Source organism: Cloeon dipterum, chromosome 1 (assembly GCF_949628265.1).
Source record: "Cloeon dipterum chromosome 1, ieCloDipt1.1, whole genome shotgun sequence".
NCBI classification, from domain to species: domain Eukaryota; kingdom Metazoa; phylum Arthropoda; class Insecta; order Ephemeroptera; family Baetidae; genus Cloeon; species Cloeon dipterum.
Window position 1 is genome coordinate 3,160,767 of NC_088786.1, and position 27,630 is coordinate 3,188,396.

At 43.7% G+C, this 27,630-nt stretch overlaps 1 protein-coding gene across 1 annotated transcript in view; it reads right to left on the reverse strand.

Moving 5' to 3' along the window:
• The window catches only part of kek2 (kekkon 2), a 90,965-nt gene extending 64,032 nt beyond the window's left edge, over positions 1–26,933 (reverse strand). Inside the window, exons 1-2 of the mRNA XM_065496674.1 lie at positions 26,757–26,933; positions 9,048–9,113 (exon numbers count right to left, since the gene is read on the reverse strand). The gene's annotated coding sequence lies outside the window, so the exon portion shown is untranslated. The remainder of the gene's footprint in view (positions 1–9,047; positions 9,114–26,756) is intronic.
• Between the last annotated feature and the right edge of the window lie 697 nt (positions 26,934–27,630).

Here is a 27,630-nt window from a genome sequence, read left to right on the forward strand (position 1 = left end):
GAATGGCTACCACAATTATTTCAAGAACCGGTTTCAGGATTGTAATTCGGCAATTTTGGCTCTATATTTGAGCTGTACAGTGGTGAAAACCTATGAAAAGACACCAAGTTCGATGAAATTGGAAATTTTCGAAATTTTGTATTTCAGGGTCACGTCAGGGACAGACCCTGAAGGTCGATTTCTACCTTCCTTGGTCTACCCTAGGACCTCTTGGTGTTTCTAAGCAAGTGAAATGCGAAAAAAATCAACTTGACGATCGAGAGGCGAACTCGCCGCTCAAAGTGCATGCGCGGTCAAGCGGCCTCGAGCGGGTTTTCAAACTTCAAATTCAAATTGCAGCAAAAGTATCGCGATTGCACCTATGAAACTTGGTGTACTTGTGCATAATTTCACGGGCTACATTTCAGCCCTTAACCCCAAAAAATCGTAGGGGGCTATCATCCCTTAATTTTGAATTTTCAAAAAAAGGTCGCAAAAGGTGACCTTGACCTTCGACCTGCGAATTTTTTGTAAATGCAAAAGTTGTTCAGGATTAAAAACTAGGTTAGGCAGTGAAAATTTCAACGTGATACCTCAACGCAGTCAAGAGTTGCAGTTTAGAGTTCATTAACATAATTCCTTTTTTGGGTATTTTTGAGATACCGAAAAAATAGGGAACGCCCGCATTCCCGAGCTTCAAATTTGGAATTTCACCATCTATTAACAAGTACTTTAAGCAAATATGACTGCCACCTAAAAAATTCAACGCTGAAAAATCGCGTCCAATCGACCTCCAATCTCGCAAATAACTGCTCATACACAAAAAATATACAGGAATGATTTGATCAGGATAGTGAACTTTTCATCTCGAGATGAAGAAAGATCGAGCAATCCGCATTTTGAATCGAAGAAAATAATAAATTTGTACGCGATTGCTCAGCACAATTCCATTTATTCCAAGATATTGAAGCAGTTTGTTAGGAGCAAACATTCATTCCGAGAAATCGCTAGTTTCGCAACTCCAATAGCAAAGAAAATATCGAGCATGCAATCACAAAATCTGCTCGATCGTGTGACGTTTGTGCAAGCCCCGGCGAGGTTCTTGGGCCCCGACACATATTTGTATACACACCAACATGCATTGCTGTCCACTGGAGCAACCTCAAAGAGCACCCCCGTCCGTTTATCTATCTCGTGCCACGGAGTTAAAAACAAATAAGGCCCACCTAGTTAGGTATGTTTGTGAGTGTTCGTTCACGTCTGACTCTCCTCGTGTGTAGCGCCGAACACTAAACTAACATAATTTACCCTTGCGCCCGGAGCCGCGCGCTCTTTATGCAAATTTATGTTTCAAGAGAGAACTGTAGAGAGCGGAGCATGTATGCGATGCCCGGGTTCAAGAATAATGTTCGTGTTTTGTAAACATCTCGGGGCTGGATTTCTGCCGGCTCACAACCGTATTCACCGACGCGTGTGTGTGTCTCTCCTCTGCCGACGGCGTGATGATTTAATTTTAATTTGCATCCTCGAAAAGCAAGCACGCGCATTCCGGCGCACGATGCGGAAATTTTGTTCCCTTATGCCGGTGGCTTGCGACTCGACCCTTCGACAATTCTTGGAAATGCAAATTGAGTCTCTGAATTTAATTCTAATACGACTAACTGTTGATTGTATTTAAATTTATTTTAACTGTCAATTAATAATTAGCATGAGAATGCGGAAGAAATGTATGCAAAGTGCCGGTTACAAGTGGCGAGCAGGTTGCATACCTAGCCAAAAGGTAGGTTATTTGGTATGTTCGTCTCGTTCCAGACTCATCTTGGGTTGCTAACTTAGCCTTGGCAACGCCGGGAGCAAAAATCTGAGTCACTTTTGACATTTGCGAGCTGAATGCTAAACGCAAGCCGCTTTCATTAGTCTTAATTCTCGTCCACGTCAGTGCGTTTTTTACTTCCTCCCCTTTCATCTCGTGGAGGAGCAACGATTTTTGCACGAGCGAGTCTGAAAACGCTCATCAGCGGCAGTAAATACACACTCTCGCGCGTGAAGTGACACACACGCGGCCGGATTGGGCTCCGCGCCACTGGGCCGCGCACAATACCTTTTTAATGGAGCCATCAACGGCGGCAGCAGCGGAGGAGTTGGAGTTGGGGGCCGAACGGCACCGACGGCAGGCCGCAAATCAAATTTAGCCTTCAGACCACAAGTGCGAACACTGTCGGCCCCCCGCCACCCCCACGCCAGCACTCCCTGCTCCTTATATTTGTCAGACAATTTGCTGTACCCTTCTGCTGCTTGCCCGCCGAGTGTGTTATGTATCATTCCGCGCGCGTGACTTTGACAATGAGATTTGAGTTTGGACGACCGCAGCCCGCCTCTGTTGGCCGGCCACCTCGTTGTAAAATGTCGACCGTGCGGCCAGATGCAATTACGCCTCTAATCATTCGCTTCACCGACCTTATTTTGATTTGATTCGATTTGCTCCGTGTGAAAAGAAAGAGAAAAGGTCAAACGTGGGTTCCTAAGATGTCATTTTGTGCCTCCTATATATGTGTTTGAATTCAAAGTATTCGGGACACTCACTAGATTGCTAAGAATTTTATTTTTAATTACCAGTCAATCTTAATGGGAACTTGCCTGTACCTCTTTCCCGCATTTTATAACACTTAAACCCTAACAAATAAACGCCAAAAATCAATTCTGATCATCCATGATAAATATTAATAATTAATTTTTATCTCATTTAACTTAACAGATCAAAAGCTACTGTTTCTGCGAAAACAAAATCAGCAACCCTTTGCTACCTCCACTCCAGTTTGCTGTTGTAAAATCTGGGATAACACGAGCCAGTAAACAATGAAGAATTGTTGCTAATTGAACAAAGGAACAGCAAACCCGAAATAACAAGCTTTATTAATCATTATTACCCAAGGCTCTCTTTGAGCAATTAACTCGACGCGCCATGGATTGCTGGTTGTGTTCACAAACTTTGCCACACTCTAATAGACAGTTGCATTTTTTAGCTGCACGTGGTAAAAATTGTTTGCCGATTTCTATTCTGTCTAAAGCAGGCCAAATATTTAGCTTGGCGTGGGGCGCTTCGGCGCGGGCAAATATTTGCAGTTCAACATAGCAGTGATCCGGCGGCGCGCATTTATACAAAATTAATTTTTAAGCCGTCCGGCGGCGTGGTGCGGCGCACGTAATGGCCCATCGAGCGGAAGGCGTCTTTGCCGCAAAATTTATTCGGCGGCCGGATCAGGCAGCTCCTTCCTGCCCATAATCTCGCGCGTTCCACGCCGCAGCCATAATCTATCAAAGTGACAGGCGGGAGTGAAGGCGAGGGATTTCTCTGCGGAGTAATCAGCGGAAATGGTGCGAGTGGCCAGCGGAGAACGGTCATTAACGCCACCTGCCTCTGGCCTCGGGAAAAGCGGGAAAAAGATATGATGAATTAATTCGATTGTCATCCCTCTTTTCTTTTATTTTCTCATACCTTCCTTCTCCCTCGCAGCCGATCAATCGGAAAAGCAGGACCAATCGCACTAGCACAAACAGCACTGCGTAGGGGCAAGATTGATGGCTCTGCCAATCATTAACTTGCAAATTTGGCCCATGCTGGGATTGAGAGGATTCAACGGAACGAATAAACAGTTTTCTGCTAGTGGAACGGAATTTCATAACACTCACAGTGTTTTAATATTTACAGAATTGGATTATTACGGAAAAAATAAGTTATACTAATCTCTTTATTTGACTTTTGGCATGCACATAACTCTATCACAATAATTGTACCGAATTACATACATCCAATTGCAAAAAAATACAAATACATACAGTCACATTCATTCAAAAAGAAACAAAGTAGTTGAACCAATATTCAACACAGTAAAATTGAGATTTTTACAAACCAAATCACACTGCGCATCAACAAACTAGCACCAGTATATCAAAATCACAAATTATTTACACAATTCTGATATTCAACAAAAGAGTAGAACTTATGAGCATAAAAGAACTCTTTCAACACAATCACAAACTCTTTATAACTGAACTCCAGACGAAATCACTTTTATAAAAACTGCTGTCTTGGTAAGAAATCGGTGGAAATCCTTTTTTATTTCATGCAAAAATTGCTTAGCAGCAAGCCATGAGCACGAGAAATTTTCTCCCGGGCATGACGGCGATTCTGTGGTCAGCTGGCCCACTAAATCCAACTAAACGAAGGGTATCAGTTGCGCAGGCGGAACTGCATGCAATATTAGCGTCGTTGATGTCTGTACTGGTACATTTTTATTAGCTGTTAATTGCTATATAATTGACCAGTTGCATAAACCCTTAGTTATCAAAGCCGCCAACAGATGGCGCAACCACAAATTTTCTTAAAAATTTTGTTTTAAGCGGTTTTAAGTCATTTCCGCTGTGATTTCAGACTCAATCTAGCTATTTTGCTTTTTTTAATTAATTTGCTTTTTTTGACGTGCTGGAAACCAAAATCGGTTCAGCCATTCGCCGTAGAAACGTTGGGAAAGATTTTTTTATTGCAAAAAAATAGTTTTTCACGATTCTACGGCGATTGAATGAACCGATTTTGGTTTTCAGCACGTCAAAAAAAAGCAAATTAATTGAAGAATGCACAGTACCTAGATTGAGTCTGAAATCGGAGCGGAAATGACTTAAAATCGAAAGTCTACGGTGGCGCCATCTGTTGGCGGCTTCGAACACTTAGGGTTTATGCAACTGGTGAATTGATATTTCAAAAGAGCTCTAATCTCTTTGATGAAGTTCCTCTTTCAAGGTATGATTATGCGATGCAAGAGGTGTGTGAAACTAATATTTGACAAGAAAATACTCCTGTCATTGAGTACCTTATGAATAAAAACCATTGTTAAAGTAGAAACAATATGGTCTAACAATAAGCTGGGAAAGGGAGTGGCTCGTTAGTAATATTATGCGTACTAATCCCGCTCAAGGGGCGCGCATTTGCACACGAAGTGCTGATTGTGAGTAATCACGTGAAATCAAACACCAATGAACGCTGTGTCTGTGCTGAGAGTTTGCATGCGGTGTATTTACTGAAAAATGACGACAACGATGCGGTTATAAATTGCGCCGCTCGCTCGCTCGCTCGACAAGCAAAAAGCAGTCGTTATGCAGGGAAGGTGTGCGCCTGCATTTCCAGCGAGCCTAATGGAGCTCTTCGCCTGAAACAGAAAGCGAGTGCTCGCTCTGCCGCCGCCGTCGTCAGCTTCCGAGTGATAGATGACCCGCGTTCAATTACCCGCGCTGCACGTCTGGGACAAAAAGGACGCGTGCGTGACGGCAAGAGAGGACGGACAGCTTTTACTTTCACACTCTGATGACACAGTTCAACTCTCAGGTACCCTGGCCTGACCGCACGTGCCGCCAAAAGATAAAATTCATTCCTCTCTCGGAATCAATATCCTACGTAAAAATTGTTAAGGATATGGACAAAAGCTATTTTCATAGACATAATTGCTTTTTTACTGCTGCATGGTGCAGTTATTAATTAACAGAGTCAAGCGACAGGGCAGGTCAGCCAATAGATTGAGCTGGCTGCCGCTGTGTCGCTACCGTCTTGTTCTTATAGACCAATCAGAAAACCTATTCCTTTTCTGATTGGTCAACGGCGTTCCTTTTTGCTAGGTTTACACCATACTCCACTTATGTAACGGATTTCCAGCACGTTGTGTCGATTTTTCGACCAAAAAATTTGTCTGCCAAACCTAATTTGACCAATTGGCCTGGTCCAAGCATTTCAACAAAAGAGCAATCGTGAGAAAAACTGATTAGGAATCTTCAAACGGATAATAATCAGTGGGGAAATCATAGTCTGACCCAATTTTGAAGTTGGGCACGCCACTGGCAAGAGCTAACCGACGTGCGCAAGAAACAATTATCGGGATTCGCCTTTTAAACGCAGCGCAAATCCACAATTCGACTAATGCGTGTCCATTATGCAGGAGTCGTCGGTGTAACCGCAGGCTGGCCAGCGACCGGAATTCCCGCCATTCGTGCAAAAGGCCTCGCAATCAAATATTCAGCGGCACTCTGCGCGATTTTTTTCTCCTTGCCTTGAGTGCTGCACCCTGCCTCATCACCCAGTCACAAAGGCAAAAGGGTTTCCCTCTATTTCCACGGTGCAACCGTTTTTCACCCCCGTCCACGTGTAAAATTAATTTTCAAAATAGCATTTCGTTCTTTTGCGGTATATAGGTCATTATAAAAAATAACCTTGATAATATTCCCGTCCTGTATATTGATCGGTAGGGTATGAAAATAAAATCACGATGAAAATACCCTCTTTGAGCGGATTGTGAGGAAGATGCTGCTTGCAAGGGAGTTAAGTGTCATTGCGGCTGTGTGCTCCTAGTGCAATTACAAGTTCTCGCCTGCTTTTTCCGCGACACAACAACAGCATTACTGCTCTTTGCAGAATTTAATGATGCCCAAGGGCTCGTTCTTACATCGACCTGAGCTTTTCTCTCTCTCTCTCTCTCTCTCTCTCTCTCTCTCTCTCTCTCTCTCTCTCTCTCTCTCTCTCTCTCTCTCTCTCACACTCCATTCGCCGGAGTAGCAGCCGGCCGGGCACACGACTGGAGTTTGCAGACACGTGGGAAAATTTGCGGATCGGCCCGTGAGCAGGGAGGAAAGAGAGCGCTAAGTTCTGGCCTTTTGCGAAAGCAAGCGCGCACATTTTGTGCCGCGGGCGCTCTCTCTGCTCGGGCTGGTGATAAAAAAGATCCTCTCTCTCGCTGGCTCACCCGCCCGCTTTTCTCTCTGCCGGCCGTTATTTTGTTATTTACGGGGCAACATGCTTTTATGCTGGCGCGCTGTTGTGCAGACCTAATTACAGAAGCCATTAGTGGCCGCGGGCTCATTTGCCCGTCGATCGGGCCTGACAGAGTTACAACGCGCACTCGTTTCACTCTTTCGTCCCTCCCATCCGCCCACCCTGCCTCACGAGGGTTGCACCGCGAGGGTTTCCACGCTACAATTCAATTATTAAAAAATAAATCCCTAGGGAATTATGATATATCAATTTATCTAATTTATGCCAAATATTCTGAAGAGGAGTGGAATAATGAGGAGAGATTAATACACAATATGTTTCCGAATGCAAAATCAACTGTGCGATAGCGGAAACACAATCCATACAGGAAAACTTTTTGATTTTCAATTGAGTTTGATTGAATATTTATTTACAAAAGCTAGTTGGCAACCTTATCCAAACACGAGCGAAAAATGAACAACCGCTGCCACCAGCACAGCACGGTTTTTTTTAAATTGCTTTTAGTTTGACTCTCTGGCGCCACGTAAATTTACTTTTGCTTTGAAGCGCGGTTGCGGGTTTTTTTTACCCTTTGCCGTGATTTGCCTCCGTGGGCAAAATAAAAGCTAATCGGCGAACGCGTTTCAAAAGAGCCGAATGTGCAAATGGCGAACTTCCTCCAGTTTTAAATGATCAAATGGATTTTTGATACGCACGTCTGCGAGGGCAAATACTCTGCTGCAGCTTATCTTTTTTCCACATTTCATCGAATGTAAAAGGGCCAATTTTACTATCGACCCAGGTGAACATTTGGAAAAGATTGTTGATGGCGTGCACAAAGAGTAATGATCATCCCTTTGCGGCGAAATAAAATGGCTTTTATTGCAGCTGGAACAGGGCTGTCCAGCGCAGGGCAGGGATCCGCTGGACGCGGGCACAAAAGTGAACAAGAGAGCAGGGCTGAATTATCAGCGGGCGATTTGTTTATCGGTCTGTAAACATGTCAAAGACAGCCGGGCCCCATTAAGCCACCGCTGCAGTTTGTGCCAACCGCGCGGCAGGCTGTGATTCTATTTTTCCGCCGCCATCGAGAGTACCCATTGTTGTTTAGCGGCACATAAATACTCATAAAGAGGTCCAGCCCAACGCAGCCACCTAATCTTTGCCCTATAAAACCACATCATGTGTCCGAGAGCGGAGCGGGGGCTGAATGTTACACACACACAATGTGCTCTGCGGCCGACCCAAGATTTCAGCGCGCTCTTTCTCTCTCTGTGTGTTGCAGTGGTTTTGATCTTTTTAATTCATTAGATGCCAGCTGGCACGGACACCAAGTTTGCTCGTTTGCCAAGTTGCGACTTGATGAAAAAGTGCGCGGCCGCTGCTCCCTGACATGACAATGACGCAAATCGACTTTTCATCATGACCGTCAACTGGTGAAATTAAAAAGTTTAAAAGTGAGAATTGACTGCTTTAGTAATCCTGGTGTTAGAAGGGATTTACACCATCGATCAGAAGAGCAACAACAAATATTTTTGCAGGTTTTTAGGGGTATTTTTAGACGAATTCTGAAAATGCAATAGGCAATATCTCACTTTGAGATGGTGCAATTTAAAAATCAGTGGAAGATTTGAACTCTTCTCGTTAAGCCCGATCGAACGAACACCAAATTTGAGGTCATCGGTCAAGGTCAAACGTCACCAAGGCTTATTTACGAAAATTTCGGGTGTTTTTTTTAAGATTTTGAAAACCATTTCCATACTTTAAAAAATCCAAAACGCCTCTCAAAAGTGGTCTCAGGGTACGTGTGAACTTGTGTAACAATTTCAAAGTGCTGTTTGGCTTCGTTTTCTAGAGATTCCATTTTGAATTTCGAAAAAAAAAATTCAAATTTTGCAAATATTGTGTGCGCTTAATCTCGAGTTGTAACCATCAGAAATGCAAAAATTGAATACCGTTCAACTTTACTTGACTTCCCCTGACGAGCTCAATGCTTTTTGGGCGTCACCCCTCAACCCTCAGCCTCTATTAGCCATAATTTCATCCCCCGAGCCGAAAATCAATTACTTTGCTATTTTTTTTATCTAGAATTTGAATGTTTGACGCTACTGTTTTGAAAACAAGTAGGATGATTTGAAACATTTTCGAATTAATATGACCTCAAAAGAAAATTGTCTTTTTTTCTTTTGGTTTGTAAATCAATTGCAGAGAAATGTTATAATAGATAAACTGACAACTTCCTTCTCGAAATCAGAGTGCAAATTAATATATTTACCTTGATTTTGAGGCTTCCTCTGGCAAGGATGCTGCCGTTGACTTTGATGAAAGGCAATCGGTACACCTGCAACAAGAATTCCAAATATGTACTCTCTGCTGAATAAACAACTAGAGAGAGGGGCGCTGCTGAGAGTTGGTGATAATAAGGCCTAATGAGAGTTGGTAGCAGCCAGTATTTTTTGCTTAATGCGCCGTTTGCAAAACGTGCGCACGGGACGGGTGGAAAAAGATATAATTTTGCGTGCATAGCGCGCGGACGGATGGAGGGAAAAGAAAGCAGCTATCCGACTAATAAAAAGAGGGAGCGGCGGCAGCAGAGAAAGAGAAAAATGCACACACGCACTAGCTGCTGGCATTATTATGTAAATTTGTTTTCCTCCTCTCTGGAGTAATATTACACGGCGTCACTTTTTGCCCTCATTGTTATCATTTTGAAAAATTGCACCGGCGTGCCCTGCTTCATTGCTCTGCAGCCAGAAAGTGAGCCTGCTCTTTTTTGCCAACATCTCTCCACGGACAGCAGAAAAAGATTTGAAAAAGTTGGCCGAGCAAAACAAATACTGGCTGGCGTCTCCTTGCTAACTCGCAGCAGTCGAACCAACCCTCTGCAACACGGGCCACGTACGGATTCTCGCAAAAATGGGCCGTTCAACTCGTTATGGAGCGAGTAGCAACTTCAGTCAGCGACTTTCTTTGCCCATGATCGATAGCTTTCGTATTTATCGGCAATTTAATGCTCGGAAAGGGCAAGGCCCGTGCTTTAGACGTCTCTGGATGTTGAGGGACGATCGTTGCAAACGATCCTGAATACGAAGAATGTTTGTAAACACGGCCATTAATTTTTCCACTCCTTTAAACTCCTTTAAATTCGCTCGTCCGCCACTGGACGGCGCTTGGTAAGAGCTGAAACAAGGAGAAAAAGTATGTGTATGGGGTGGAATGACTGAACGTTTTCCATTTTCCGTCTGCCAACAGCATTCCGTGCTGTAAGTGGAAATAAAGTGGCGCGTGTGTGCGTGTCTGGCTTGTTTCCTTTCCGTTCAAGGCACGTCTACACTTTTGTTCTGAGTGAGTGAGAGAGAGAGACGTTGTCTGCTCCTTTCACAATCAATGTGCGCGGAAACGTACATTTCATAAGTGCTCACAACTCACGATGACGTCTTTCTTGCTTCAAATAATGGCAAGGTCTCAGTCAGATAAACGAAAATTTGCTTCTCGATCTTGCTCTTTTATGTCCAGTAATAAACGTACGTCTATGGCATGTTTTAGCATATTGAATAAAATTGACATGATAGCCAACGGGATGTCCCTGAGCAGAGATTGCAATAAAAAAACTTTGACGTTTCCAATAAATATTTTATTTGTTCTGAATAAGGTTAAAGATTAATTTTGGTTTCTGATTAAAATTTTGGAAATGAGCTCAGGATTTTGAAAGTTTGAAAATGTGTTAAACACAGTTTTCTCATGATATGTGTAAACTTGGGTGTAAATTTCAGTGTTGTTCTACTTTGATATCAAGATATTCCATTTCTAAACTCGAAAAAACACGATTATTCGACATTTTAAGTTCTCCTAATATTGCCAAACCATCAGAATTGTTAAATCTGCCCACCGTTAGACTCGTTTCGACCTTCCCTGACCAGCTGAATGGTTTTAGGAGGTGCTTATTACAATATTTATGACTTCTACTAAATTAAATTTAAGGTTGAAAATTTACTAAACTAATCAATTGCTATTTTTACCACGCTTCCAAGATAATGAACTCTGGCGAAACTATACCGCAGCTTGAAAAACCGCAGACGTGTATACATTGTGAGAGACTGTTGTGGGTCAACTTTAATCAAATGCGTGAGTGGCTCTGAAGCAGTTGCACGAATTATTCATTGCAGTCGAGTTGTAGCAGAATTTGCAAATTAGTAGTGTTGTGAGTGACGTGCACTCTATTTGCCACAGGTTGCTCTGACACTCGTTCTCGCGCTTTCCACGCGAAATGCATTACCCGCTGCGAGTTGCTTGCACTTGTCAGCTTTTCCTCGTGTCAAGATAAAAATCACAACTCCGCTCGCGAATGTGTGGCGCAGGGATTTCCAATAAGCTGGCAAAACCCGACTCGTGTTCAATTTACATCACAATCCGCTTCAGAGCCAGAAAAATAGGGTGTTACTTTTGACAGGGCGGAGAGCGGATTCTGCACTGAATAAAGTAATTTTGAATTTATCATGAATGCTTTGTAGCTGAATATTAAGCAGAGGCAGATTCAAAGTTCCGTCGGAAATACATCTCAAAGAAAGAAAAAGCTTCTGCCGCCCTAAATTCAATGCTTGTGCGCGGCGTTCGCCTCTTTAGATCGAGATCAAAACTGGCAAGAAAGTGGGTCCCTTTATTTTTTCTAAATTTAATCAATTCAGCGCGGCTGCCTCCTTTGAGTTGAGCTGCTGAATTTTCCAATCAACCCAGTGCAAGGCTTCATGTCAAAGATTTTCAATTACACGCCCAGTGATTGGAAGGGGGTTGAATAGTAGGAGAGTGCGTTTGTAAATCAAGGCAAAAGGAGACTTGCTTTGCCAATTTTTCCACCGGCTCGTGTGAATGGAATTGCGTTCGTGTGCCACTAATTGCATATCGAGGGAGTGAGAGAGCTGCCAATCAGGCGGCGAACGCGGCATCGATGGCCGACCGGGGAGCACGCGTCAAAATTAAATTGCCGCCACCTCATCGCCTCGAATTTTATCGCGTATTGCGTGCAGCGCGCCCCATCCGTCCCGCCGACTAGGCAGCCAGCTTTACGCCAGCCTCCTCGCCAGTAACAAGTTTAATTAAAGACGTGAGCGCCATATTGATGAGCTCGGCACACACATAACATCGATCTGACGCAAAGGGATTTCGGCTCCGATCGTGCATTCCGCGCGATTTGCGTGACGCTATGTGCATTGACGGGGAGGAGACCGTCGCATGTTAGGGATGAAGAGAGGAACGGGCAAACGTTCAAGGTCATCTCTCCGGAAACGCATGCTTTAATCCGGATTCATTCTTCCGATTGGTTTAATTTAGCTCGATTTCATTTAAATTTATTAGGCTTTTTGCTCAATCTCCTGTAAAATTTAGGACAAATCGAGACACGCCCTTTGAATAACTAAACAGTATGGTTGTTTTTATTCTTCGGGATTCGTTACGTGTTAAAACAAACAACACAACGTGTTATATTCGTTTAAGTAATTATGCGGAAAACAATCGATTTCCTAACAAAGAACATGCGAAAAGTTATCATTTTTACTGTAGATTGTAGATAATATATTATTAGAAAATTGGTATCACGCTGTTGAAGTATCTTTTAATCCCTCGAAATCTGAAAATTAAATTTGCTGCAAGCCGAGAGCAGGAGAAACTTTTGCATCATAGTCATTCCGGTTAATTGGGCCAGTTGTTTGTCTCAGGAGAGTGGACTCCCCTACACCATCAAGGTACTGTTTACTTTTGGAGGGAGAGCGAGCAGGTGAAATAAGAAATAACACGCACTCATCCCCCTCCACTCGCAGTGACAGACGCACATTCTCCGTTTTTATCGATACTCCATCCGGCTGAAGGGACAAATTAGCCCGAGTCTCTGATTGGCTGCCCCCAAAATCACAAATAAAAAGGGAATTAGCCCACTACACTGCAAGTCAAAAACGCGTGGCTTCAAAAATACCGTGTCGCTCCAAGGGATGCAATCCCAGGTGAAATTCGCGCAGTAAAATGACAACAGAGTTTGTTTTGAGCGTTTATCGATCCATTGAGAGTGTCCACAATCAATTTTGCTGGAAATTTAAGTGCCGTGGCGTGTAATAATATTCCTGCTTTTCGGAAGAATGAGCCATTCACGATGGTAAATTAACCGAGCTCCCGTTTCAGCAGCGGGCAAACAAAAATCCATTAAAAGCAGGCGGCAAACATGGGCTGCAAAAGCGGCGCGGTCTTCGGGGACCTAATCACGAATGCAAATGGGCGTGTCTGATGGTTTGTGCGAGTGTGCAAACAGTGCGCTCCTTGCGTAAAAACAAAAGGGGCCTGACAACATGATTACGGCGACATTATTTCAGCCGGCGCTGCTGTATAAACTAATTACTAACTTTCGTCATCGGCGAACGTCACAGCAACCAACCAACGGCTGAATTATGAACACGGCAGCCAGTCTTGACGGCGCACACCTTCACGCGCGCGCACAACTTAATTAATACAATTTTGTTTATAATGCCGGCATATGCCCTCTTCCTTGCCTCTTCTTGCTAATTCGCTCCGACTCCATGTGTGCTGTGCACCTCTCGGGTCTCGCCGCTGAACACACAAAACACACTACACACTGCTCGAGCCGAGGCAAGAACTTTAGCCGGATTACGTGGCCCAAATTACACATCGCAAGGGAAACACATTGATTACTTCTAATTGAGCAAGTGCTTCGCTTGAATCACACCAATCATGGTTTTTCCTGTGTATCGAAGCAAACAAAAGGCTCTCGTCAATTTTCGTCGTGATCAAAACAGCCGCAGACGAACCTCATTTCCGCCAAACTTGAAATAGATTGGTCCTTTCTATACACTTTATTTGGCTTCTCTTTGCCATTCGCAGTTTGGACCAAGAACTACGCCGACCGGGCACCGCAGGCTTTCAGTTTTCCGCATAGAAGCTGCGCGGAGCCTTTGATGCTCTGTTTCGCCGCCAAGGAGAAGCAGGCCAAATTAAAATTAAGCGGAAGCTTTGATACGTCTCCGCTTGCTTGGCTCTTTCTGCGAGAATTCAGTTTGCAAGAAATTGGATTTGCCAGCGTATACTCGAGATATTTAATAATTCAAGTTTCACGCTTGCAGACACATTTCACCCCAAAAGAAAAGAAACTCACTTCAACATTTACTCTGATTTTACATACGCTACAATAAAAACATCAGAGAGTTTTTGGTCACGAAGCCAATCTCAATTCATTATACAATTTCTCGTTCTTGGCACGTTGTCGAGCCGCAAACAAGCGAAATAAGGAGGTGCATATGCAAGCAGCGGGGCGAGCCAGCTCGTGTAGTTTCATCACGAGTGCAATCATTAAGCCATTAGTGTGCTCATCTCATTGGAATGGAATTGCGCTCTTGCATAATCAGCGACTACCACGCCTTGCACTACTGCCAGCCCAGCAGCAACTAACTGTCATGGCCGCGCGGCGTGTTAATAGTAATAAGTGCTGCAAGTGGTTTGCTCTCGCTGTTTTGCATTCTCGCGTGCCAGACCAACGGTTGGTTGGATCGAATAGACGAACGAGAGTCTCATTTCTTCGTGTCAGGAAGTTTTAATTGCCGAGCAAATCAGCGCTAATGCCTCTTAGCGGTCTGAAAGAGGACGCAGTTAGTTGATGCGAATATGCACCACTTTGTGGAAATGAATATGCGTGTCAAAGACCCTCGCAAGTGCCGTTGCTAAACTAAATCACTTAAAGTTGGCACAAACGAAAATCCCTCTTCATCATTTCGGTGTTGGCCTTTTCCACTTTGAAGTGGGAAGAACGGCTCTTTCATGAACTGCAGCTTCATTAATCAATTTGAATCGCAAAAAGGTGCTGGAAGAGAGGCGAGTCTCGCAAGTTAATCTTGTAAGCGCCGGCCCTTTCTCACATGAAGTGGCGTACTCGGACGAAAATTGAAAACGAATTTTCACACAAAGTTTGTTTTTGTCCCAATAACATCAAATGGGACCACCTCCCCATCAGGAAACGACATGCTGAAGAGGTGCAAAACAGCAAGTAGCAAATCCGAATAATGGATTGATCATATTGCAATGCAAGAGGGTCGAATTTGGATGCAAATCAGCCCCTAAACAACGCTCGGAAACATCGCTTCAGTAGCGTTTTTATTTGCATTTAGTTTGATTGAAGGCTTTGGAAATCAATGGAGAAGCGCCACTTCCTTTTTACTATACCAGGATCCAGACTATTTAATGCTTCAGCTGGAGCGTGTAATTAATTTGAGTCTTCTCGGCAAGAAAAGCCAACAATCGGGGATGGTTGCGAGAGAAATTAATGTGTTACTCCGGAGATTGATAGCCGGGCTCGCTTTCCGCGACACAAAGAATAGAGCAGCTTTGCAGTTTGGCCTCACGCGCAGCCATCTGTCAGAGGCAAGCGCGTGAAAAGTTATTTTCCGATGGTGTGTGCTGATTGATGATTCCGATCGCGACTATCTACTTTTTGCTTCGCAGATTGGTATTAATTGGAGCACGTCTTTCTCGCTTTCTAATTATAGCACCAACTATAATGGAACACGTTTCTAGTTTATTCTCATTCTGTTCCGCGAAACCGTTACATCTCCGGAGTCAAAACTAATTAGAAAACATTTTAGATCCACTTCTTTCCTGCCAAGTTTTCTGAAAGAGATCAAATTTTTCTCGCTGCTCCACGCAAAACTTTGCTAATTGTAAACACAATCGTATATTTGGCCTCAAGCTTAATTCCTCGCTCCCTTTTCAAAAGAAATTTGAATTCATAAATATTAATGCAAATGGCAGGAAAATTTTAGGATTCGCCTTGATAATGGAGTCTGGCGGAGCTGGAAAAATTAAGGCAGAGAGTAAAAAACATTGCGATAAAAAACGCTCCGCAATTGCAATTACAAACTAATCACTTCAAGGCTGAATGAAGTGTTTAAAAAACGCGCAGAGCGATTTGCATAAAAAGTTAATGAACCCGCGGCTGGGGGAAGCACTGAGTCTGCGGCACAAGTGGAATCCTCCGCCTCCTCCAGCCAGCGTGATGTAATGGGCGTGTTGGCTCAGCTGCCGGCCGGGCTGCAGCGTGTCGCGCGCACGGGCTTGCAGGCGACTAAACCCCTCAGCCACTCACTCTACCCAATCACTAAATTTTAAATTAAATTCAGGAATGAAGATTTTTTCTTAAAGAAACAATCACTCAAGCCAAGTGCAAGAAAAACTTTCGCTTATGCGGTGATTGGGGGTTTGTCTCGGAAGAAAGGGGATTTCCCCTCCCCTGCCATCGTGGTGCAGTTTAAAAGCCAAGTGGAGGGGAGCAAGTAGCGGGTGGAAGAACACGCTTCGTCCCCCCTCCACTCGCAGCGACTGAGGCAAACAGCGCAGTCTCCGCTATTCTCGCTGCTCCAGCCTGCTCGAGAGACAAATTGACCGACCCCCCCCCCCCCAATTCACCTTTAAGGGTATAGAATGTGCAGACGGAAACGAATTGCTATACTTGCCAAGTTTTAGGGGATGCCAATTTTAACCCACTCAACAGTTTTATTCCTTAAGTTATAAAAAAACGTTGGTCTAGGAGTCTAGCAGGATGAGATTTCACGCTCACTCGCGTCGCCACCATTGGTACATAGACATGCACACAGCGTTTTAGCACCTGCGACTTTTTCGGTTGCCATCCCCTTTGCTTTTTCCGCCGTGATATTCGCTCGTAAAAAGAGCGTGGAATTTGTGCAAGCTTTTGACGACGCACTTTGACTGCGCCTCTCGCTAACTTCATTTCCTGAATTCCAGCAACTCGCGACCCAATATTTGTTCAACACGTGCATCAGGCGTAAAATTACAACCCTCACCTTTTGCTCCGGCTCTTCTTTCAAAGGACAAACTTTAGAACAGCAAAATTTCCACTTCCTACATGTGCGGTGCTGAATTAAATTTCCTGAAATTTTCGAAAATTATGTCGTTTTCCTGCACTTTGATCTATGCCGTGTAAAAGGATCCAAATTATGCCAAACCTCAGTGAGAAGCGGCCGCAAAATGTAGTCGGCACATAATTTCCAGCTTGCAGAGCTCTCTATTCAGCAGACGGCGACAAATTAGAGGCGATTTACGAGCGAAAATTTGCGAAATTCCCATAAATTTGGCTTCCGTTGTGCCGAGGAAGGGTCTGCGCGCTTTTAGTCTAATGCATCAGCACAAAATTTCTCTGTTCAGCCGTGCTGGAGCGGCGTATATATAAATTTTATATACGTGCACGCACCTATTGTTTTATGACCCTAACCATAAATAAAACGGGCAAATTGTGTTGCGGCATAAAAATGGCTGCATTATCGCTTCCAGTCGAGCCTGCGAGAATACCCGCTCGATTCCGTCCAAATAAGCTTGCGTTTCCAGCCAATAAGCTTGCTTTAACAGCTCCGGGCTTGTCGTCAAAATTGAATTCGGTATAAAGCGAGTGTTGCCAGGCAAATACAAAAACATTCTGCAATTGATCAGTTGCATAAACCCTTAGTTATTGAAGCCGCCAACAGATGGTGCAATCACAGACTTTCTTAAAAATTTTGATTTAAGCGGTTTTAAGGCATTTCCGCTGTGATTTAAGTCTCAATCGGTCTCAATCTAGCTATTTTGCTTTTTTTAATTAATTTGCTTTTTTTGACGTGCTGGAAACCAAAATCGGTTCAGCCATTCGCCGTAGAAACGTTGGGAAAGATTTTTTTATTTCAAAAAAATAGTTTTTCACGATTCTATGGCGATTGACTGAACCGATTTTGGTTTTCAGCACGTCCAAAAATAGCAAATTAATTTAAGAATGCACGGTAGCTAGATTGAGTCTGAAATCGCAGCGGAAGTGCCTTAAAATCGAAAGTCTGCGGTGGCGCCATCTGTTGGCGGCTTTAAACACTTAGGGTTTATGCAACTGGGGAATTTCACAAAATTGATTTAAACATCAATATTTGATGTCGGAAGCTAGAAAGTATCTCTCAAGAAAGTCACAAATTAATGACAAAATATCAGCTTTTATAATTCATGTTTTGCTACTTTCATTGTACACGCTATATCAGCAATTTTATACTTTCCTTAAATTATATAGCTAACAATAAGAAACCCTGTCGCTTATCGAGCGACAACTCATTACTATCATAAAAGAAACCCCTGTCGTGAGAGCTGTGTTGTTTACCGCAAACACTGGTGTTTTGAGTACAACAGAATGTGCCACTTCAGTTTTTTGTTCCAAATGCAATAAAGCAGAAAAACGTGTATCTTTAGAATTGGTGGAACCGCTTTTCGGCTCGATGAACAAAAGTGATCAGTCATGATGGCCGCGACGTCCCTGGCGGACACGTTTAAAAAAAACAACACACACACACGAGTAATGCTCGACGAAATTGATATTGAACGCAGGCAAAGCGCACCGAGCTGGCAAAAATAAAAACAATCGGTGACGGCGGCGTGTCCCTCAGCGCGTCAGTTAGAACAAAGCTCATTTTTCGGTCGCAGACTGCGGGATGACCGCTTACGCCTGACATTGGCAAATAAAACTGAGGCCGCATTTGGGCAGTGAATAAATTGCGAACGCACACACAATGATAATTAGAGCCGAAAACATCAAAGGCTGCTGCCGAATGCGTGGTCACTCATTGTGTAGTGGCAGGAAATGTGTATTTGCGTACGCAGGGCAGAGGATCGCAGCAAACGGCATAATTACTAATTTGCCTCTCTTTCCCTTTCCCTCTCTCTGTGAGTGATCATTTGTGCGTGCTGCAGAACGCCGGCGGAAATGAAAACCACACACAACTGGGGATCTTTTTCAAAGCTTTATTTTTGTTTCCAGCAGCAAAACCTTCAATTAAAAATGATTATTTTTTGAAGCTTTTTCATTTCCACTGCCATAGAGATCTGCATTTCTTTGATTCTATTCAACTCTTCAAAATGAATTGGAAATTATGATGGCCATGCTGAAAGGTAGAATTAATTCCATACTGTGCTTAAAAAATATCAAAAGTTCATCTGAATCCAGTGTTGTGATCTAAATTTTAGAAAATTCTGTGCTATACTATAAATTATCAGTCTATAATTAAACCAAGATTCCTCTGCTATACACCAATTTAAATCACGGGAGCGAGCGATTCGAAACGTCAAGTTTGGGGAATAAATCTGCGTCATTCGGCCTGAAGCTTGGCATTCCACGCGAGTCGGACGGAGGCAAAGAGAATATAATATATGTAAGAAAAAAGCCTGGTAGAGCCGAGGGAATTCCGAGGCGCGAGAAAGTAAATCAGTCTGGGCGCGCATGCAATGCTGGAGCCGGCTGGATGCGGCTGGCTCTCTCACGATGCTTGTGACAAAAAACCGAGACAGCAAGGCGAAACACTACGACGGTGCGGTAAAAATAGTGGAGAGGAAACAACAGCAGCTCAGGGAGTTGCAGACGAAGGCCCTGGTTGCATAACTAACGCTCGCGCGGCTTTCCAACTCGCACGTGCCCGAGTGAAACAACTGCTTTTCCAGCTTGTAACTCTGCGAGTTGGCAATCAGGACGAGAGAGCGAACTTTCTTTTTTGCTGCTTCTGCTGCGATGCTGATGGGAAAATGAGCATGTTCGAGTCAGCAACTGTGCGCGGGCTATACCCCTAGACCTAAGGGTTGATTTTTAAAATCGACACGTCTGGAACTCTTGACGTGTCTATTACATCTGGTAATTTGTTTTATTCCCTCTTGGTTGAGTTCACCGGAACACTTTTTTGTTGGAAAATTTTGGAAAATCACGCTGAGAAGATTTCTAGGCGTTAATCAAATAACGGGTAGCTATTGTCATCTTTAATACCAAACACTATCGAATGGCAGCGGAAAAAACACAATTTCCAGAGGGAAAGGTTTGCTTTTCCTGTCGTAATCTACTTAAGTAACTGAGGAATACATACAAACATAAAAAACTTATAAAGGCTTTTCATAGAAGTAGCACGTGTTTCCCTGAATAGTATCATCTATCCAAGCAAGAAAATGTTGTTGCTGAGAACTTGCAATTAAATATATGCGTTCTAAATGAATATAATATCATTATGCATTCAAAGTGGGTCAGAATAATGTTTCCAATTACGGCAGAGTTGAAGCTTGAAAGGCGTGCGTTCCTTTTTATCGCACCTCGAGGCCCCTGGGAGGCAGCTAGGCCTTTTGTGATAAGCTCATTACTTAGCAGAATAGGAAAGTTGCGTTGCCTTCGCTCTCTCTCTCTCGCTCGCTCGTTCGCTCGCAGCTTGTTCACCGACGGGATGTCAATGCTCACGGGCGGCAGTAAAACGTAATTAATGAGCGCGGCATCAAAATTATACCGGCTGCACATGGTGCCGACGCCTGTCTCCTCGGCAACTCACTTAAGTTGGTTCGTTAGCGAAAATACGGCAACAATAAACCGGCGAGTGAGCCTGCCCCAATTTTATACACATGTACGCACGCGAGTTGGCAATGCGCTCCCCCGTCGCCCGCTCTTTACTGCCTCCATCCACTCAACTTTGCCAATTATACGCCAGGTGTAACTTACCTTGATATTCCAGGCAAAGATTTTTTAATAGGACAGAGGCGTATATAATTGGACGCTACTCATCAGAGTTAAATTTATTTGCAGGGAAACCGTAGAGGGAGGCGTCTTGGGTTTCACTCCGGCGGCGCGGTGCAAGAAGAAATGCGAAATCGATATTGACAGCAGGATGAAATACGATACACCTGCAGCCCCAAAACACAAGAGGCGAAAGTGTGAGTTATGAGAAGCAGCCTCCGAGGCCGAAATTTATTTTTGTTGCGGCACAATGACACCGGCAGGCTTGGCAAATATCGAGAAGAGTCGCAGGAACAAACAACGGCCGCACCGGCAAAATATGAATCTTCCGGCCCTGCGTCGCTCAGCGGAATGACACCAGCCGCTCCTCTTGTCTACCATCCAACCGCAAGGTATAGGAAAATGGCAGGCATTATCCATAACCTACTTTCTCAGCTAGCCGACGAGGAAGCCTGAATTATTGATGCACGCCTAAACGGAACACCTGTTTTCAGGGGCTAAAACTCGAAATGAGTCCCGAAACTCTCCTATAGCATTTTTCAGAGCTTCACAATCATGGGCGCCGAGAGCAGCGCCGAGTTTTAAAATTGGTTTTATAAGTTTTGTATTTCGCCTTCTCTTTGTTGCAAGCTATACAAGGCACGAAAAAAGCTTTAGAACAACATTAATTTATTTTTTACTACTCGATTCCTAATTCTTGAAGCGCTCTCATGAATTATATGTCACAATCCAATATTTTGAGACCTATTTAATATTTTTTAATTATAATCTTATCATTAAACATCTTAAACTTTAGGTTATTTCGAGCTGACTGCCGATTGCTAAGGTTAACTCTGGAGGGAAATAGTATTAAGTGAACTGAATAAACTTGAAAGGGCACTGCTCATGGAAGTTGCAGGTGTCGGCCTCGTTTGAGTAGCAACAAATTTAATTAAACACCGCGCGTGCTGTACATGCTTGGTATGGCAGATAATGGAGCGTCCCTTTTGTTCCAGAAGGGTGGCCCCAAGCCCCGGGGCCGTTCACAGATAGTTTCCACCAAGGAAATTCCGCATGGCCCGGGGCTGTTTCGCCATCGTCGTCAGTGTTATTATTATCTGGCTGCGTGGAATATGAACCCGCCACAAAAAGTGCTGACTGCGTAATAATGCAGCAGGCTGTGTGTGTGTGTGTGTGTGTTTGTGTGAGTGTATTGCACACGCAGGAGGAGAGAAGAGGAAGAGGGAAAAAGAAACGACGTTGCGGGCAAAATCCTGCCTGACTCCATATTGCGCGAGCGAGATTACTTTTAAATTTTTCTGCTGAATCGCGCAAACACACGCAGGATTGGGCTTATCTCTTGCGGGGCTTCTTCTTTCACTTCTTTAACACAAAACACGCTGCCCGAGTGTGTAACATACACAAACGACGCTGCTATCCTAGGGTTACCATCTTCTCTGTTGTGTACGATAAAAATAGAGGTGTGCTTTTTTGGCTCTCCCAGAGTACGGGATTTCAAATAAAAAATAAAAGACACTGAAGAATTAATTCACTCTTTTAAAACTTGTCCGGTCACTTTTGGCACAAGTCCATTTTCGCTTTAGGGAAATATTTTGATAAAGGGGAAGCCAGAAAAGAGTCAAATCCGTTTGTTCACAGACACGCGGCAACCCTTGTGTCGCTGTTGTAACAATAAGAAGCTCCCTAGGAATGGCAGTGCTTTGTTTACGAGCGCCTCTGTATTTTTCCCAGCTCGAAAGCCTCTCTGCCCGGCTCTGTGGCGGCCGCTTTTCTTTTTACGCAACGTGCCAACCGGCGAATCTGGCAGAATTGCTTATGTGTGCTTCTCTGCATTACGCTGATTGCACGCGTGGTTTTCCCGAACTGGCTACCAGATTTTTCACCCATTTTTACGCCTTTTTCCGCACGCAGTTTGGAAATTGGATCTATGCTCGTAAAGTCACATCCAAAATAAAATTGGGATTGCTTGGTTATTCAAATATCTCGGTATAAAATTGGGGATGATCCACATAAAATCCTTTTCAAAACATCGGTGTGTCAGATTTGAATTTAGTTTCTCCGCATTATTTTGATTTTTCCGCGGAAAAGTTTAAACCGTTGCTTTGGAAGTGTTTCGTCTGCATGTAGCAAAAAGAACGCCGGCGACCAATCAGAGAAGCGTGCGGTTCCCTGATTGGCTTGAGATCGAGACAGTAGCGCCACAGTGGCAGTCAGCGCAGTCTGTCAGCTGACCTCCCTCTTCTCTGATTGGTCGCCGGTGTTCTTGTGACACTTTTTGCTAAGAAAGTTCAGACCAAAATCCGCTAAAGCAATGGTTTTTTATGATTCCTAACCTAATTTAACCCTCAGGAATCGATTGGCACAGTAAAAGATAACAATTCCAATGCTACTAAAACAAAACAAAAATCATGCGCAATCTATAACTGTCATAAATCATGCATTTTTTTTAAGAATCTTCCTCTGTCCCCTTTTTCCGAGATTGCGTGTTTGGAGGTAAAGCGAGCGTCAGTCAGTCAATCGGGGCTGAAGTCAGGCGGAGGCCCGTTCCAATAAAATCATTATTCATAGGGTTGCTGCTTATTTACGCATGTCAAAGAGCGCATTTTTTCCTCAACCGTCAAGCGCAACTATTGAGTCCCTTTTGCTGGAAACACTCGTAAAATCAAAGCCCGCGCTGGAAATAAATGAAATAAAGCGGAACCGCCTTCTTTCCTGCTTAATACCAGCGAATATTTTTGCCATAATAAAATTTTACTGCCCTTAGCCTTTGATATCATTCTCGGGCATGCTTTGCAAATTTTATACGCGCGCGCCTGCTCTCGTAGTCGCGCTGTGCTGCTAATATTTATAAATTCGCTAGCTGCTCCTTTACTGCCGACGCCAGACGAGTCTTTGTTTATTTTTCCTTCTCATTCTGCCTCCGCATGAGAGTTTCTGCCTCTGCGAAAAAGAGCAGAGGCGGAAGAAATTGAAACACCGGCCGCGCGAGCGACAGAGCAAGAATTTTTGGCGGAGAATGCGGTGAGATAAATTTTTGAAATTTTTTTGAAATGACCATCAGAAAAAGAATCAATAGCTAAACTTTGAAGGCTATATAAATTTGAGTCATGCTTTGTTTGTGGTGGGTGAGTCAAGGATTTTTCGAAAAATAATTTATTCTGCCTGTCCCACGGCATAGCCAGGGACGTGCTCTATTGATTGCTTGTGTATCTTTTGTCCCAAGGGTGGTGAGTGAAGCGTGTAATTTATTGCACACTCTCGTGTTTTGTTTTGTGTGCTCACAGGCAATTTCCATCAATTTTCAGTTTGGATGCCACACATTCAAATTTCAATAAGGGGAATGGTATTCTTGATTCTAAACAACTTAACAAAACAGTTATTTAAATTAAACGTAATATGCCCAAGAGCAAACAGATCCCACTTGAATAGAGTTTTATTTCAATTTAGCGAATTATTATTTGTTTTAGGTTTGTGTGTCCTGCTGAATTTTTAAAAGAGTTACAGTTCTGGTCCTGAGAACATGTTGTTTTCTCTACACTGAATGGAAAACTTAATAAAACAACAAAAATATTTTCCGAGTAGCTATAAGGATCAGAGGTTTCAAATTTCATGGTTACGTTTTTTATCACGTACGATTGATTTTCCTGTGAATTGAGTCAAGCATTAGAGTGTTGCAATTATTGAAAAAGCACTTTCCCTTATCGATCCTCTATATAACGCGATTAAATAGCAAAAAGAGGAAAAAATACGCTCTTGAGGGCAACAAATAATGATGAAAATGCTCGGGGGCGCGAGCTTTGCGATTCAATTACGCGGCCGCGGGGCTAATAAAGCGTTGCATCGTCGCAGTGTTTGATCTAGCACTGCCCCGTCGAGTGGAAAGTCAGCCAGCGCAGCCTCCCCAAAGGGGCGAGGCATTCCGCGCGCACCAGCTTGCATAATCAAGTGGATCTGCCAATTCTGGGCGCGCCTGATTGATGGCCTCCGGGCTCAATCAAATTGCACTTGGCCGGGCACGCTCCCCGGGGCCGCTAATGCGGTTCGCGGTGTGCGAAGAGGTGTTTGCCCCCCGACACCACGGCAGACGGAATTTCCTAGCGTGCATGTGTGTTAGCAAATAATTCTGATTCGAAATTTGATTGCCTATATCGGACCGAATTTTTTAAATATATGCTTTTGATATTTTTTCTATTTTTTTCGTTAAAGTTGACAATCGACATGACGTTAAAAATCGGAAAAACGTGTAAACCGTTACTTTGGAGGTATTTTTGTCAGAATACCTGGAAAAAAGTGCTACATAAACGTCGGCGATCAATCAAGAGCTTCTCAAATTGGCTTTTTAACGTAATGTTGGACACTGAGATCGAGACGGCAGCGCCACAGCGACAGTCAAAGCAATTAAGCGATTTTTGCTGCCGTCGTAACATCAAAATTTGCCAATAAAAAATCCACTCCTTCTCTGATTGGTTGCCAGCGTGTTTGTAACCCTCTTTAATCGAGGTTTAGGCAAATAACCGCCAAAATTACGGTGATTTTCGGCTGTCTAACCTAACTCAACCCTCAGGAATCGATTAAACGAAATGCAGTACTTCTTTAAAAGAATTTTTCCAATCCACTAAGACTTGAAATCGTAATTATTTATTTATTAGACACTCAAATCAATAATAAAAAGCATGATCATCAAATAACCTTAAGTGAAAGACCATTGCACACAACCAACAGAGACAGAGCAGGAATCAGTGCCAATCTTGTCTGCAAACAGCACTAATTCACTTTTGCTGCAGTTGTTCGTTGGCTCGAGAGGGCCCTCTCCTTTGTTGGCAATGCGACTTTCTCGCCGGATTCTGCGTGTCCTTCATTGTGCTCGCGTGAGCTCGAGTGGGCTCTCACATAATGGCCGCTTTTATCTCGGGCTGTTTATCTCTAGAAACCTGCTGGGTAAACTCCCCAAATTGAAATCAGAGTTTTGCTACTTGAAACCCATGCAAAATAGCATGAATTATTTCAGAATAAATATTTACTTCTATATATTTGACCATTTTGGCATTTTATATCAGTGTAATTAATCCTCTCCTGATCCTAAATATAGGCATTCACATTTCGTGTTTGTGTGCTCAGCTTAGGTGGTAATTAGATAGAGGTCCAAGAAATGGCTGGTGTGTGTATCGCAGCCAACTTGTGCCGAGAGGCGCTGAAAAATGCATAAGCAAACTTGGCCGGCCTTTGTGTCGTTAATGCGCAAGGGTATTTACGTGGCGCCGCGCGTGACGAGGCGGCCGGCACGGAGATGATGGCCGGCTGAGAATTGTGACCGCACGCCTAACAAAGGTGCCGTAGGCGTAGAGCTTCTTAAAATCTTAACAACCTTCACGAGGTTTCCCTTAGGACTGGTGTTTATATGTTTGATAACATAACAAACGATGAGCAACCACATTGCGCACCTTTTAAAATAAACGAAGTTAGTTGTTCGCAGCTAACTTGCGTTTTTTTTAGAAAAATTCAAATTTGAGGCGACATGCCTAAATTTAAAAATAAATCACGTTAAGAAATTTTGAACTGTGAGGTTTTTAATTCTGATAGTTTTTAATTGTTCCTTAGAACTAATTTGATATATATCACTGATACATACAGCCTATTTGGTGAGCAAAAGGACATTTCAGACATCTACATTAACGAAGATAAGAAAGTCGAGTAGGGTGGGAACAAAAAACAGCACTGAAGAGATAGCAGTTTTTTGTTAGCAAAAGTTTTATTTAAAGTTTTGAATTTTTTGTTTTCGCTGAACCGAGGCAATACACGGACGATAAAAACTAGCACCATTGCACGAAGTTCCGTTAAGCCCAAGTGGGTTAAGTTCGTGTTTTAAATGAAATGTCAAAGTTTTGGCGAAATTTAGTACCCAAAATAAATGTTGCAATTTCGCACGACGCTATTTATTGATCAACCTCCAGGGATGTGCACCTGCCAACGTGTCTGGGAAATAACATGCACGCGCTGGCTTATAGTTTCGTCAGTTTTGCAATGTAAATCGGCGTTGAAAACAAAAGCGGCGGCGGCGGCGTTTAGCAATTGAAAATCACGAAATACGCTGCGCAGAGAGGCGCATAAATATTAATAAAAGCGGCGACTTGGTTCGCATACATATGCAAATAAGAGAGTGAGAGAGGGAGAATATCTGCAGGCCAACAAAGCTCCTTCGCGGCGTCTGCATCGAGAGCGAGCTCAAATATGGGTCACTCGTGCAAAAGGAAATGTGTTGGCTGCTCCACCGGCGGCGGCAGCGGCCCCACAGAGAAATGATAATCCCCACTGGCAGTGGGCCAGTCGAGAAACCACCCCTGCATGCATGGGGTTGTGTCACAAGATTCGTCACACCCGCTCGAGCGTAAATCTTGCCGAACGGCGAAAGTGCTGCAAAGGGTTGAGACTCACCGGTCTGCCGAGGGGTGGGCACCGCGCGGGCGTGGGGTCAAGTGTTCGTGCACCACTCGGGCTGTTAAGCAAAGTAATCCACAAGCTCACGCGTGAGAACAACACTGACAATGGCTGAGTGGCTGGCTGGCTGGCCGGCTGCCGGAGAACGAGAACGTGTTTCTGGAACGGCTGCAGCACCGACACTGGGCGCCACCGACGCCACAGTCCAAGCAGACGCCGCCTCTGCGCCGACGCCGCGGCTGCAGCGCCCCCGCTGCTCCGCCGTCTTCCGATTTCAACGCGTTTGATCGCCGCCTGCCGCTGTCCCGTCCACTTTCACTCTTTCTTATTTACCTTTCCAAACAAACACGCAAAAAATGTATTTTGGCGATACACCCGGATGAATCAAATTACAAGAAGCATAAACACGCACAGGCAATTCTAACTAATATTTTGTTATGAATAAATTTATTCAACAGCAACAATTATTGTAAAATTGGCAAAGTGGTAAAATTATTGATTCTATAACAAGTATCCATGGTTCAGTATTCGTTTTACTTTTTTCTAATTTCAAGACGACCAAGCAAATTTGACGCATTTTGAACACCGAGTATTTGCGATTTTGTCTGCAAATCAAGAAAATCAATAGTTTAAATCAGGGCTTACGCTGAAAAAAACAAAGAAAAATGACAATTTAATGATTTTTCCAACCCTTGGCGACACGTGCCACCGGGAACCATGCCCCTATATTGAAAATCCTGCGAGCTAAGCTCTCCTCCAGAAGCCCCTGCCCCCGAAAATCCTCCGGACGTGTTTTTCGATACTTAAAATTGCAAATTTAAAAAAAAAACAATAATTTTTACTGGTTAACTCGTGGAAATCGATTATTTAC